Raw genomic sequence first — 15207 nt, 5'->3', positions numbered from 1 at the left:
TGGGGGCTGCCCTGGATGGAACTTGCAACGGATGATGTCTCTGCCTGCTCACGTCCATGCATGTCCCTAAGGGTTTGTGAGAGCTCAGTGAGCACACGGCGCACAGCGGCAAGTTCAGCACATACGTCTTTGGACGTCGCATGCAGTTCCCCCCTCAGTCTCTCGGTGCTTCTCTCCATTTGTACCCTCAGGCTCTCGGTGCTTCTCTCCATTTGTGCCCTAAGTGTCTCAGTAGATGTTTCTATGGCTGCCTTAGTACCCCCACATTCATCAGCATGGTCCTTGAGGAGCGTGGCCAGTTGCTGCTGTTGCACGATCACCTGGTCAAGGGACTGTTGCCTCTGCTGTGCCATGGCCATTTGCGGTGGTGTCACAGAGGGGCTGATCACCTCATGTTGCCTTGCCACAGGGCTTGTGGGGGATGGCCAGTCGTCGTCTTGTGGGTGCCCCTGCGTGGTATCCTCATGGTGTAGGGGATGAAACAAACAGGGGGATTGAGACAGGTCATGGATGGGTCCTACATCGACAGCACCGTTGTCTGTGTCGGAGCATGCTGGCATTAATGCAGTGTCACCTATGGTGCTGCTGCCATCAGAAGCAGTGCCTTCTGTGGCATCCATTGGGGGGACCTGTGGTGCTGCTGGTGTGGGCATGCTGGCTGCTGGGGTGCCTGTTGAAGTCCCCTCCTGTGTGCTGCCACTTGATTTGGGCTGCTGCCGTGTCTTGATCCGTGCAGCTGAGGTGGAGGGTCTTTGGCCGTTGGTCTTGGCCCTCTTTGCAGGTGTGCTGGTAGGGGTGTCCTGCAGCTCGTCGTTTGACTCGGACCCTGTGGTGGAGTAAAGGAGGGCGAGCGTTATTTATGGGTCTGTGGAAATTGGAATGGCAATGTATCACATGCATTGGGGTGGTACCTGAGGGTGATTTGGGTCAGGGCCTTGGAGGTGGTTTCATTTCTGTGTGGATTGAGGATGCAGTTGTTTTGCAGCCTGCAGTTAGGGTGTGCATGCTGCACGTGTAGAGGGTGTTTTTAGGATTTTTAATTATTTATGCATTTAATGTGACTTTTAAAGTGCGCTATCAGGCCAATGTATGTGGCCGTTCTCCTGGACATGTGTTTCTGTTGCACTATGTGGCCACATGGTACTTCACATGATTGGACATTGTGGATTTAGCATTGTTTTATTTGGCCCCCCTACCTGATTCTTCGGATGTCTGCACTCCTTTCTCCATCCCTCCGACTCCCTCTATGCTCTCCATTCCAATGGTGGAGGCACAGATTTCTTCCCAGGGGGTCAACTTGATGGGTGATTCCGATCCTCCCCCGGTAGCTGTGGCAATGTTACGGTTGGCTGATAGTATGCTCCGTACGCGTATCCGCAAGTCGTCCCATCGCTTTCTGCATTGCTGTGGGTTGCGGGGTGCGGTCCCCACCGCACTTACCCGCTGTGCCACCAGGGCCCATGTGGCCTTCTTGTTCGCAAGTGCCGTCCTGGTCATTTGCGTCGAGAAGACGACGGCAGCATTCTCCTGGAGGGTCTCTGTGAGCACGGTGAGTTCCTCATGGGAGAAGTGAACCTGCCGCTTGCGGTCGCATGCTTTTTTTGCTACTTTTCCCATTTTGTTTGTTTTAACTAGGGTGGCTGTCGGGTTGGGATGTGTCTCAGGGTCGGATTTTTAATGGTTGTGTTGGGATTCTGATTTTATAGGTTTGCGGCGTGCTGTTTCCCGTTCCGGCCCCATGTTTTTACTTCCGTTTCCGTATATTTACGGTCACCGTATTTTGCGATTGGCGCTCATTACGGTGACCGCTATGATGGGTGGCGGAATTGCACCTAGGGCGCCGTACGACGGCGGAGAGGGGCGTTTTGGGGACATTTCCGCCATCGCGGACTTTGCACTTCCGCCATGGCGTAATGCTCGTGCCCGATGGGTCATAATTGGCCGCACTTTACTCCATCGTGCAATGGCGGAAACGCTATTTACGCTATGGCGGTCGGGTCTGTTACTTTCCGCCAGGGTCGTAATGAGGGCCAACATCATTTATAAGTTAGCTCATGAAAACTTTGATTTCCTTAATAACAATTTAGGCCGCAGACTTGGCCATAACGAATGGGCTGGGGTCAATGGCTAGTACCAAGGACCTTAGCTAGTGGCCCGTTACTGTTAAAAAATATCAATCTGCATGGTTAAAAGCCATGTCTAGTAGCCCATCGCTGTTTTCAACTATACAGTGGGCAACATTCAAAGCTGTAGTCAGTGGCCATGGCTGTCATTGATGTGATCTGTGATGCCATCATTGTGGTCATAGGCTGCGCAACAGGGGGTGGAAAGTTAAGGTGGTTTTGTTGCATTAAGTTCTCACCTTAACGTCCTTGCAACTAAGCGGTAGCAGCCATGTAGTTATGGTTAAGTTGTTGAACTCAGAGTAAGAGCATGTTTTGGGCAGCTTATAACTTCGCTCCCTCTCGACGAATCCTCACCAAACATTGCAAAAAAAGTATATGGCTTTTTTCTCTATAGACTGAATGTACAAAAACTTTGCTCGCGCCTACAGCCCAAAGCGCAGGATGGATTTTCACTAAATTTGCGGCAGGAGTGGCAGCTTGGTCCCAAAAGCATGCTTTTGTACATTTAGTGGAAATCCGTTCAGATGTTTTTTTTAAAAATTACCAAAAAGTAGGTCCCAAAAAAATGTGTGATATCTGGGTTCAGTCCACGGACCGATTTCCCTGTTCGGTCCGCGTACAGGCCTCCGATTGGTCCAGAGCGTGACGTGATGTCCGCGGACATTGGAAGCACCCACTGATTGGATGGTAAAAAGCGTGAAGTGCGTCAGATTTTTGGAAACGCCCGCCATGTTGGATTCACAGACATCAGCCAGTGTCCGCGGACATCACAGTAAAAACATATGAAAAAGCACTGCATTGCACTTGTCAAACTTATCAAACAATCTCCGGGGATGTGAGGGGGGATGGGATGGGATTTTTTTTGCAAAGTTTGGTGGCATTCTGTCAAGAGGGGGCAAAATGAGAGGGTGGTCCTAAAATATTGTAAAGGCTTATAAATGTGGTGCCATTTGACAAATCTGCACAAAAGTTTGCAAAACAATTTTAAATCTAGATATAAATGGTTTTGTCAAGTTTGGTGGTATTTTCTCAAGAGGGGGCTAAATTAGAGGGGGGTTTCAACATTTTGCGATGGCTTATAACCATGTTGCCATTTGACGAATGTGCACAAAAGTTTTCAGAATGATTATAGACCCAACCTTAAATGTTGGTGTAAAGTCTGAATGGATTTTGTCAAGTGGGGCCTAAGTTATATGACTATTGTATGTATATACATTTTGACACTTTTGAAAAAATAAAACATGGGCAGATTTCAAGCAAACTCGTGTAAGAAGCATTGGCAAGGACCTGAAAGCATGGTTTAAATGGGCCGTGTTTTATTTTTTGACAAGTGCTATAATGTAGGTACAAAAAATAGTGATATACCTTTGGTGACTGAGGTATGGCATGTGGCCATGGGCAGTGGCCAGATTGTCGGGGTCATGGTATAAGGTCATGAACTGGACAATCTGGCTACTGGCCATGACCGTGAGGGACGATAAATGGGGTTAAAGTGGTCATGTCCACCTATGACCGGCTATGTGGTAGAGTTATTCGAAAGTGGGATAGGTTTGAAAGGGAAAACCTGCAGGCGTCCCGCTGTAGGAAGAAAAATCTGTTTTTTAGCACCCCGGGTTCCCACTTTGGGAACCAAGGGTGCTAATGGCCTTTATCCCCCATCGCAGAGCCTGGAGTGGAGGATAATGGTCCGGAGCCTATGTTATTTATTTTATTTATTAGTGTTTCTCGTACTCCTTGATTACAGCTTGAAAAGCACTTTGAAATTGCTTCCCTCTGCAGAGTGGTGTGTTGCAGTATATACAGAGGACGGTTGTCTTGGAAAGATATGGATCAACAGCGTCTTTTATTGCTTGCAAGGTAGCTGGTGGGATTTTGTGTCCCACAGATATAGGCTGTGTGGTTACAGTATTGGTTGAGGAAGATGATGTGGAGGAAGTTAGCCTACTACTTGCTAAGAAAGGAACAATCTTTCTGAGAGCATTGTGGTGGTTGAATTTGGTGTGGCAGCGCATGGAGGTGGTCCTGGAGGAGTAATGTCCAGGAAGCACGCGACTTAGTACAAAGCTGTACTCAGTGCATTTCACTGGGTGGTGATAGCTAATGCAATGCCATTTTTAAGATAAATAGCAGTTTTGTGACTATTCTTCCAAGTATGTGATTTGTACTAGATTGTTAATGGATAATGAGTAGGAATACATGTAGGAGCTGTTCAAGGGCACATTTTGAGCTTGAAAGTTCCTAGATCAGTAGAAAATGCAGTTCTGAACTATCCTCGAAGCAAGGACCCAAACGAGAAGTGCAAACGCGTCAATGGATACATCATCATGCCACACACCAGCCCATGGTCAGGTGGCAATGTCCGGAAGGTCCGCAATGACGTCAAACATTTGCAGATGTTGACGGAAGCAAAAACACTGGATAAAAATAAATAAGTGTCAAAAATGATGCTAGAAGGTGGGAACTGGCAGAGTTTTAAGGTGACATTTTGTAAATTGGACAACAATGTTGATATATTGGGTAAGTATATGCACTGGTAAAAACCCATTAAATCCTCTGAAAAAAGCTATGTTAAAGACAGTTTATGGTTAAGTTGCACCAATTAAAACCTATAAAATTCACTGACACAACTTTGTTAAAGGGATGTTATGGTTAAGTTGAACTAAAAACAACCTATGAAATTCAATGAAAAAACTTTATTAAAGGGACGTTATGGTTACAAGTAAAGCTGAAAAACATCAGAAATTCACTTTTATGGTAAACTAAGCAACCATAAATCACGCCACCACCGTGCACTGCTAAGACCAACACCCAGGACATAAAAGATGACATCACAAATACCATTGCAACAACCACCGCAGCATAACACACCCATAGAATCAAACATCAATCAAATATCCACAAATCTAAAGTTTGTGTACTGTTTGATTTGTATAGTTTGTATGTGAAGTTTTGGCTAAGTCATGCAATTAAGATTGTAGAGTTTGGTAACAAGCACTGCAGTATAACATATCCATGGAAGTAAACATTTTGGATTGTGGTGTATGGTTAGATGTTTGCTTCAAGGGTTGTGTTATGGAGCAGTATTTGTGAGTTGAATCATTATATACTTACTGTTTGATTTTTTTGTGATTGGATATATTTTCTTGATGACTTGGGTAACTGGAGCAGATATTCTTTTTCAATTTCTGTGATAGAAGAAAAGATCATGTTAGTGTAGGTAGTTCATAATGAGTTATTGCATTGCATAATAGACATTTCTGCATTATTCCGACCCTCATATTTAGTAGTTTACCAACCAGTGTACTGTGCAATTTGCTCAGTTTCTGTGTTTCTTTATTAAATCATTGGGTCTGTGGGAAAGAAAATCCATGCTGGATTAAAAAAAAACGTTTTTTGTTATGATATAATATATTTCTTTCTTTATTTTCAGTGTTTATTTATTGTTTCTGGCTAATGTTCTATCTGTTGGCTTGTTGCAGATTTTTGGGGCTGTTTGATACTTGTTGGTGTACTCTAATTGTTTACTTATAATTTTAAGCTAATATTCTATCTTTTGGCTTGTTGGAGACTTTTTGGGGTAGTTAGATACCTGTTGGCGTATTCTAACTGGTTATAGTTTTTTATTTATACTTTCAAGTTATTCATCTATTTGTTGGGTTGTTGCAAATTTTTGGGGCAGTTAGATACTGTTGGCATATTCTAACTGTTTATTTCTTCTTATATATTAGTAGTATTGATTTAGCTGTTTGGTTGTTGCAGAATCTTGTGGCAGTTAGATACCTGTTGGCGTATTCTAACTGTTTATAGTTTTCTAATTGAAGTTTTGTTAATGTTTATGCACAGATTAGTTATAAAATTTTGGTTTTAAGAATATTAAATAAGTGTTTATAAGATTTGCTGGTAATCTCTGCTTTAGAGTAATTGTACTATCATTACATTCTAACCATCCGCAATTCTTTTTTATATATGCAGTGTAGTGACCTGCATTGGTTGTGGCTTCTGCGTGGTAGATTATACCTATTGTTGTGAAGGTTTTCTTACCGAGTGATACTTGACCATGTGTGAATACAGTCAGCTTGCAGTTGTTTTTGGTACCATCTGCATTGTAGCATAAAAGCATTAGTATTACGTATTTACTATGTGTTTGTATTTGTAAGGTGGAGCGATTATCTGAATTGCAGGTAGTACATAATCTGCCATGGTTTGCATTTTGTACAAGTTGCTGAAATGGAATGGATTCACAGTTAGGTATTGATACATACACAAAACATTCATTAGGGATTTGTTCCTGTGCCACATGGTTGCAGAGAGTGCATGTATGTTTCCACATGTATGATATCTGAAAGATTTCATTCATAGGTATGTTTTTGTTTTCCAGTACTTGTAGTGAGTACATTAGAAATTAAGGTGGATCTTCTTGTGAGTTTATTGTGAATTTGACCATTCCAGCACAGTAGTCCAATTCTTGTCTTATTCCGTGAACACTGTAGGTGTTGTCAGGATTGTTGGTTGCATTTCTATGAAGGACTAACATTTGCAAACACAATTGGTCTGTATTGTGTAATTAAATGTTGTCAATAATTGGTGGCAATTGGAATAGAATATTTATTGCTACATTTGCGTAGCAATTTACACCAGTTATATTTGAAAATTTGAATGGACTTGATAGTTCTGTGTCCAAGTCATTTCTTCGGAGTGTGTGTTGCTTCTTTGAAGAAGTACCTGAGTTACTTTGAGTAGTAGATTCTTCTTTGGTTGTGGTAATTGATGAAGTATTAGCTTTTTTTACTCTCTTTGGAGGATTTGCAGTGAGATCCTGTTTTGTTTCTATTTGAAGTAGTTTTCTTTTACATGTTTTGCTTTTTGTAAAACAGGATAGGTTTTTAGATGGGGGTGTACAGTGAAAGTAGTCTATTGTATTCTAGAATGCAAGGATATCAGCATTTACTTTACTTGCATCAAAGTTGATTAGAAATAGACCGCCAAGTGTACGTAAGTGTGATAGTGCTACATAGCTCATGCCTTCTTTAAAGACTGTGCTCCCAATATCTATCAATGCTTTATCTAGGGTACAACCTTGTGATTTGTGAATGGTGACTGCGCATGCTAGAGTTAGAGAAAATTGTTCTCTGCGTACATGTCTTTGAAAAGAAGGAATCGGGATGTTGAGCATCCTGTCCTTTTAACTTCTGATAGTTTGTCAAAGAGAATATTGACAAACTGAATGTTCTTGTCACGTGGGTATGTTTGAAAGCCAACAACTGTACCAAGTGCTCCATTAACTAGTCCTTGCTCCATGTCAAGGTTACGTTTAAGCATTACTCTACAGTTTAAAGATAATTTTAATATTTTCTCCAAACTAGCTGTGTTGGAGATAGAGTTTTCTAAGGTATTTAGTCTTGTTGTGGCTTGTTGACACATAGGTAGTGTCATACCATGTACGTCCAGTTTGTCTGTGGAGAAAATTTCAATTATTGGTTGCATTTCTTTTTCCAACATGGTTTCATTGAATTTTGAACAGCTTGCAAGAGTTAGCATCAAGGACATACAATTGACATTTTTGTCTGCTAATTTTTCCATGACATCAGTAGCACATGAGTTATGGCCATGGATGTGCCGTGTTTTAAATATTGTATGTGCTTCTTGAGATAGTACACCAACTCTAATACTTTTAAAAATGTTGGCGTATGTGAGGTCTGCAGACTAGTGCATGTTTTCTGTTAATTCTCTGTATTGGAAATGTTGCCAAAGGTTGACATTTCCTATACTGCCAACAGTTTTACGGCAGAGTTTGTGCCCTAAGGTTTTAAAATAGGTTCACCTTTCACTGGTGTCAATTGAAGAAGATCTCCGAAAACAATAATGTGTTTTCCTCCAAAGAGCACTTCATAGTCTGTTTTGAGTACTTCTTGTAATCTGAGGTGAATCAAAGCCAACATTAGGTTGGACACCATGCTCACTTCATCTATAAGTAGCATTTTAATTTGTTTCAAAACTCTGCGTAGTTCCATTGCAGCTTCTGTAGAAAGTTTGTAATAATCTAATTTGTTTTTGTTGTTCCACTGGAAGGAGTAGTAATCAGTGTAATGTGACACCGCCTATGTTGTAGGCAGCTAAACCTGTGGGGGCAGTTACAACAGCTGACAGTTTGTTGTTTGTCAATTGTTGAAGGAACTTGCTGATGATTTTGATTAAGAATGTTTTTCCTGAACCAGCTTGACCACTGACGTATAGCAGTATAGGTTTGTAGTTTTGGCAGGTGCACTTTTTATTTTCATGTTGTACACCATGTTCAATTTCATTTGTTACTTCTTGGAAAATGCTATGCTGCTCATTGTTCAGTTTTGATTTCAGTACAGTGAAGTCTTCTGTATCTTCTTCATAGTGAGACATGGTGTTTTCTACTTCTGTCTCTGCCTCATTTGCTATTAGTGGCTGTCCCAGTGGTTCTTGGCTTCCTCTTACAGAAGGTTGACTACTGTTGGGAGTGTCCTTATCTAGTTGGGCCTGGAGTTCTTCTTCGTGTTGCTGTTCATTGTGCGACATTGTTTTGTACTGTGTAAAGTTTACATCTGTTATAGTGCTTTCATTTGCTTTGAAAGCGTCTTCATAGGAGTCATAGATATCTAGTAACTCTTCTTCTTTTCTCCATGGTTTATAAAGTTGTAGCAGGGACATGAAATATAGTTCTTTATGTTGAGGAGTTTTTAATGACAATTTGATATCATTAATTAAGCTTCATTTGGTAAGTTTCACTAAGCTGCCATCAAAATTGGTCACTCTATATCTACCTTTGTTTTCATCTGGTTTCATATTATTTTTGTATGTGAAGTTTTGGGCTATGTGGTATAGACACATGGTTTCCAAAGTACTCCTGTTTGGGTAGTATGTGTCTAGTAAATGTTTTTCAAAATGTCTTGGCTGTTGGGATCATTTTTGGCTATTGTTTCTATGTCCTCGTATGATTTGAGAACTCTTTTTCTAGATTTAGCGGGACCAAGACTTAGCCATACTATATTTTCAGATTTTCCATACAAAGCAGTACCAGTTAAAAATGCTCTCTCATAGAGAATGTGGCTGCTATGAAGCTGCAGACTGCTTCATAGCAGCCACACTCTCTATGAGAGAGCATTTTTATGCCTAAGCTGTACAATTTCTGAGACAGTGTTTTGTCCGATGATAGGTCATACCAGAGGTCTTGAAGCTCTGTTATTTCTGCTTTAGTTAAATAGGCTGTAACATATCGTTCAACTGCAGTGGAATTGTCTGCAATGTACTGTACATCTATGTTTGCATTCAATAAGAGGGCAATGATTGCATTGTAATCATTGATATATTTTGCTTCTTCTGTTCTTTTTATGCAATAAGTGTTCTTAGGTGATTTACCTTTAACACTATGTCTGACTGAAGACATTAAGGGGCCTATTCATGGAACAAACGTGCGCCGAAAATCTTGGTGCAAGCTGGCGCAAGCGTGAAAAAACAGGCGCACGCGTGCGATTCATCAAAGTCCCTGCGCGTGTTTTCCTCGGGATGTGCGCCAAACCCATGCGTGGTGCACACGGGCGCACACGTCATTGCAACATCCCGAACGCCGTGCACGACGCGCACAGGGAAAGCGCACAACGTCCACGCCACACCAAAAAGGGGGCGGGACAAGGGGCGTAACACGTGGAATAGTGAACAACGCATGAAAAAGAAGGCGTAACTGGGGAAGTACTGCAGGGAAAAACACGGAACGCCCCCACGCATGCGAACAACACGTATTCATGGATTCGAATACGGGAAACCCGCGCACGGCAAAAGACAGGCATAGGCATCAACACGTCCGCCACATGAAGGCAGGTGGAAGCATCCCCGCGCACAGTATAAAAGTGCGCGCAAACAACAAACACGTATATACAGCTACGATGAATGCCCCATTTGTCGCAGCACTGATCGTGGGACACCGCAGGAGGAGGAGAATAGCCAGGGCCCACATTTTTTTCCCAAGACCAGCCTTTTTGGGATGCCTGACCACCACGTCTATGGCAGGTATAGGTTTCCACCTCGTGTCATCCTAGATCTCGTCAGGGAGAGGGAAGATGACCTTACATCCCCCACCCTGTGCTCCCAAGCATTGAGCCCCTTGGAGAAGGAGCTCAATGTCCTGCATTTTTTGGCCACTGGGTCATTTCAGCAGACAACTGCCATAATGGGGGGGTCTCACAGGCCACACAGTCACGCTGCCTACACCAGGTGTTGGCAATCATCACTGCACGCCCCTCAGTCCGCAGGCACATATACATACCCAGAACACCCGCAGAAAGGCAGGCCGTGGTCCAGGACTTTTACAGGGTGGCACACTTCCCCAAAGTGCTTGGTGCCATAGATTGCACCCATGTGGCCCTACGTCCACCTAGGGCCACTGAGCACATCTATCGAAACCGCAAGCACTGGCATTCCATCAATGTGCAGGTTGTTTGCGATGCTAAAGAATCATCACCTCTGTCTATGCAAACTACCCTGGCTCCACCCATGACAGTTTCATATACAGAATGTCCGCCCTGAGCCGGGCCCTGGAAGCTGGGCAGCATGGTGACACATGGCTCCTAGGTGAGTACAAATGCCTGTGCACATGCATGATTGTCACACACAGACAAATACCCAAACCCTAATAATCACAACTATTATCACCTCCCCAGGGGACAGTGCCTACCCTCTGAGCAACCACATGATGACGTCAATCCGGAACCCCACCACACCACCCCAGGTAAGATACAATGATGCCCATATTACAACCAGTGGCATAGTGTAGCGCACATTCGGAGTGCTCAAGTCACGCCTCTGCTCCCTTGACCGCTCTGGTGGGCAGCTACTATATGCACCCCTAGTAGTGTGCAGGATCATTGTGGCAGCATGTGTCTTACACAATGTTGCAACACGGTGGGAGGTACCGGTGGACATGGTGGTGCCCCCACATCCCCAACCACAGGCACAGGCGCTGCCCATGGGAGGGGACAGGGCACATGGTGAGGCAGCCCGGACCCAGCTTGTGGCCACATTCTTCACCTAAACTCCCACCCCTGCAGAGTGCACACAGTCCTGGCACATACCAGGTGACAATCAATGATAACAAAGAGACAGTCAACTGTCACAACCTTACCACCCTGAGAATGTTGCCACGGAAGTGCTACATTGTGTGCATCCCTAGCTACTTAAACATAACCAATCCTGAGTGACCAAAAGGAACACATGCAAGGTGTGTATCACACCTCCATGCAAAACAGGCCATCACAATCCATAGTATGTCACCCAAACCCTTCCAAACCACGTCACTCTTGTCTGCCACACCATGGCATGGCATGCAATAGCAAAAGGCCAACACATGACCAATAAGATACAAAGTGACATGTCATAAATGAAAACTGGCACAAGACAATGATGCCTGACATGGAATCAGATGAAATGACTGACCAACAACCTCCCACACATACAAAGTCACACACAAATGCTTTCCACCAGTCGTAGCATGAACACAACACTGAATGCCCGTTCACATGCACATTGGGCATGGCAAAATCCCGACTCCCGAACCCATGTGCTGTGTGTGTGTCTCCTGCAACACACTGCTCAGCACACAGCACTTTGAGCAGCCATTGTGTTGCAGATACACATTGAGCATCATATGAAAATGACAAATCAAATTTATAACCAAATGACGCATGTACAGGATACCCAAATGGTAATAGATCATGTGCTGCATGGACACAGTTGGCCTGAGAATGCAATCTGTGTGCACCTGTGGCCATGGAAGGGTGGTTGTACATGTGGTGGATCATTGTGCAACTGTGTGTGTCATTAGGGACATGCACTCAATATATGCATGTGAAATCAAGTGACCCTCAGTGTCCTGTACACAGTACATGTGAACATTGGCCCAGCATGTCAAACCACACCAATCCCCTGACATCTGAAAAGTAAAGACAACACCGGAACAGGCATTAACGAGCACAACACATCATGTACATAGTACCCACAATTACAATGTCACAGTGCCCAAAACACTGTCGCCCAAGCCAACTGTCCAACAACAAAAGGCCCTCCCTTACACATCATCATGAACTTCTGAACAACTGTCTCTGGGGTATGTAGCCTTCTTCCTTCAAGTCTACCTGGCTACAGGATCACCCTACCCCTTGGTCTCCATGTTCCAGCTTGCGTGTAAATAGGGTCCAGCCCTCTCAGAGGCCACCTTGACTGGTGCAAATACCAAATCGCAGAGAACTCCAAGTAGCCAAATCCACAAACCAGGGAAAAAGGTTGTAGGCACCAAAAAACCCTGGAAGAGTCTCCAGTAGATGACTTGAAGTAGCAGGAAATGTCAAAGCACATGTACAAGCACAATGATAGAACAACCAAGGTAGCACAGTTGAACAATGGTCCAACAGGATGGTACCATTTACGGTACATAACATACAATGAGGATGCAACAACTGATGGGTAGTGTCACAGCTCCGGTGCCCTGGCGCAGGAGTGGCACGAACCAACCACCCCCTCTGTGGTCTGGGCGCCTACAAGGTCAAACTTACACAGGCCTCGGAGACACTGGCGGGGAAGGAGGGTCAGGGATATGTTACATGGACAGGCATTGGTATTCAGAATAACCGGAAAGAGGGGCAGGAGAGGGGATGTGGATTTGCAAGGGAAAGTAGGCAAAATACAACTATTCACAAAAACACATACTCAATTAGAGAAAACATGTTCATCATGCACATTGTACCAAATGAGTCAAATGCAAGCCAAAGACAGACTTATCTCTGGGGTGAGTGTTGGCCTCCTGCCTGCGCACTCTCAGGTCCGGTAACAGGAGCACTTCAATGCTGCAAAGAGAGCGTGAGTTACTAATCTGAATGTGTGTTTACAACACACACACACAACACCATCCATGCCGCAAAATAAGTGACTTCTCCACAAACAAACACCGCTGTCTGCTGCTTTGTACCCATACGTTAGCTTGGCACACTCATGGTTCATACACTGTCAATGCAGTAAGGCAGGCTCATGTGGCCACGTGGGAAATGGAAGACCAATGCATCAAGAATCACACATGATACAATGGTCCCTGGGTGAGCTGCTAGATGCGTATAGCAAGGTGCAACTTCAGTACAAGTTGTGTTCCGGGAGCCTCAGATTTCAATAGGTAGTGCACGTGGCAATTTGCACATGCAAATGACATGCACTGCCCACGAGTCTGTGCCTCGCTGGGTGTCCCTGTGCGCTGTATCAGTTTCTGGCTAGGAACGCTACTACCCTAATAACTATGCTTCAATGGAGCATGGGGTACTCAAGGATATGTTTGATGGCCCCTGCGTGTGCCCCTGACAGCCTGTAAAGCCACTTGGCATTTGGCCCTCAACGCATGTCAGCTGTACTGTGTGCTTCTCCAACAATGCCTGGCAAATCTCCCCAGCACTGGTGCTACTTAGCATCCATGTGCAAGTGGCCTGGTGGAAGGTTGGCTGCGGTGTGGGCCATTGTGCTGCTCACCTTGCCTGGAGCTCCTGGAAACACTTCTGCTTCTGTCGGATGTCTGAGCACAAGCCCTGTGCTTCTGCTTTCGCACACATCCACACGTCTGCACCACCGAACGTGGCCAGTTTTCTGGATTAGTCGTCCCTGTGTCTGCTGGCAAAGATAGTCTGGAGGATCATATTCCTGCAGAAAGGGCATTAAATAAATTAATAAGGCTGGAAAGTTCCCTGTGTGTGTGTCTACATGTTTGTTGTCACTGGGCCAGGTTACAGACCTACATCCAAACTCCTCCCACCATCAGTGTCACTTTGACAGGCCAAGGGTGCAGGCTACTGTCTACAGCATGAAGTGCATCAAGCACATATACAGGCAAGAAAATAACATACATCACAATCCACATCAATTAATGGAGACATCAATCACGTACTCACACAAATTGATTACAGACATGGGGTGGATAAAACACAACCAATCCCCACTAGGGATGTTAACACAAGTAGTACAGCAGCAGACAGTCCACAGTTATGAAGAAAGTCCAAAGCCCTTGTGTAAAGTTTTGTTACACGGAACCATCCTAGCGAGCCCATGGTTAAGGGAAGCAGGAGTGGCCTATGTGAGTCAGGACCCCAAGCTGCAAACACATACATGAGACAAGCTTGAAGGGCCCAGCTGGAACAGACAGTGGATGCTTTCAAAAGCCACAAAGCACCACACCGTCACATGAATGCACAATAGACAACCAATATTAAACTATATTAACTAATTAAACTAACAATGAAAAACCTACATAACCTAATTACAATAACTATCAAATAGTTAATATTAACTAACTAAACTAAAAGCAAAAATCAAAAATGAACACATACGACCCGGGGGGGGAGGCACCCAGGAGGGGGGAGGTACAGGGTGCACCTCAACACCCACATGCGATGATGTTGAGACAAAAAAAATACTCCATGGGCTCAACGCCTGCACAGCCCGACCTGTGTGGGAGATATCTCGTCGTCTGAGTCTGCCTCATCCAGAAAAGTAGGACGTGGGCCATGAGCCTGACCACGCCTAGGCGCAGCTTGCCCCTCATCGGCAGCAAGTCTGCCGGATGGGTGAGCCTGGTTCTGTGTGGCAATGACACGCAGGTCTGCATGCAGAACCTCCCGTGATACACGTGCTTCCTCTTGCAAGGTAACACGTGTAACACAGAGTTCTTCCTGCGTGGTCTGGCTGGACAACTGATGCACCTCCCTGCAAGCACGTAGCTCAGCTGAGATGGTACGCTCAAGTTGCTCAAACCTCTCCTATGACCGCACCCTCTGGGATGTCAAGAGGACACCCAGAGTGGATCTGAGGGACTCATACTCAGCCCTCAGGTCCTCCATGTGTGCCTCTGCATGAGCAGCAATAGCTTGACGCAAAGAAAACATTTCAGCCTGGCGTGCCCTGTCTGAGGCTGCCATGCCCAGCCTGAGTGAGCGGGCTGTGGACTGCGCCGCCTGCCTCTGGAGAAACACCTGCCTAGCAGGGGGAGCACGGATTGGGCCACACGTTCCATGCTCACAGCGATGCTATC

Source organism: Ambystoma mexicanum, chromosome 5q (genome assembly GCF_040938575.1).
Source record: "Ambystoma mexicanum isolate Mex_15411 chromosome 5q, UKY_AmexF1_1, whole genome shotgun sequence".
In the NCBI taxonomy this organism is placed as follows: Eukaryota; Metazoa; Chordata; class Amphibia; order Caudata; family Ambystomatidae; genus Ambystoma; species Ambystoma mexicanum.
The sequence above is the reverse complement of the archived record's forward strand: the minus strand, read 5'-3'. Positions refer to the sequence as shown.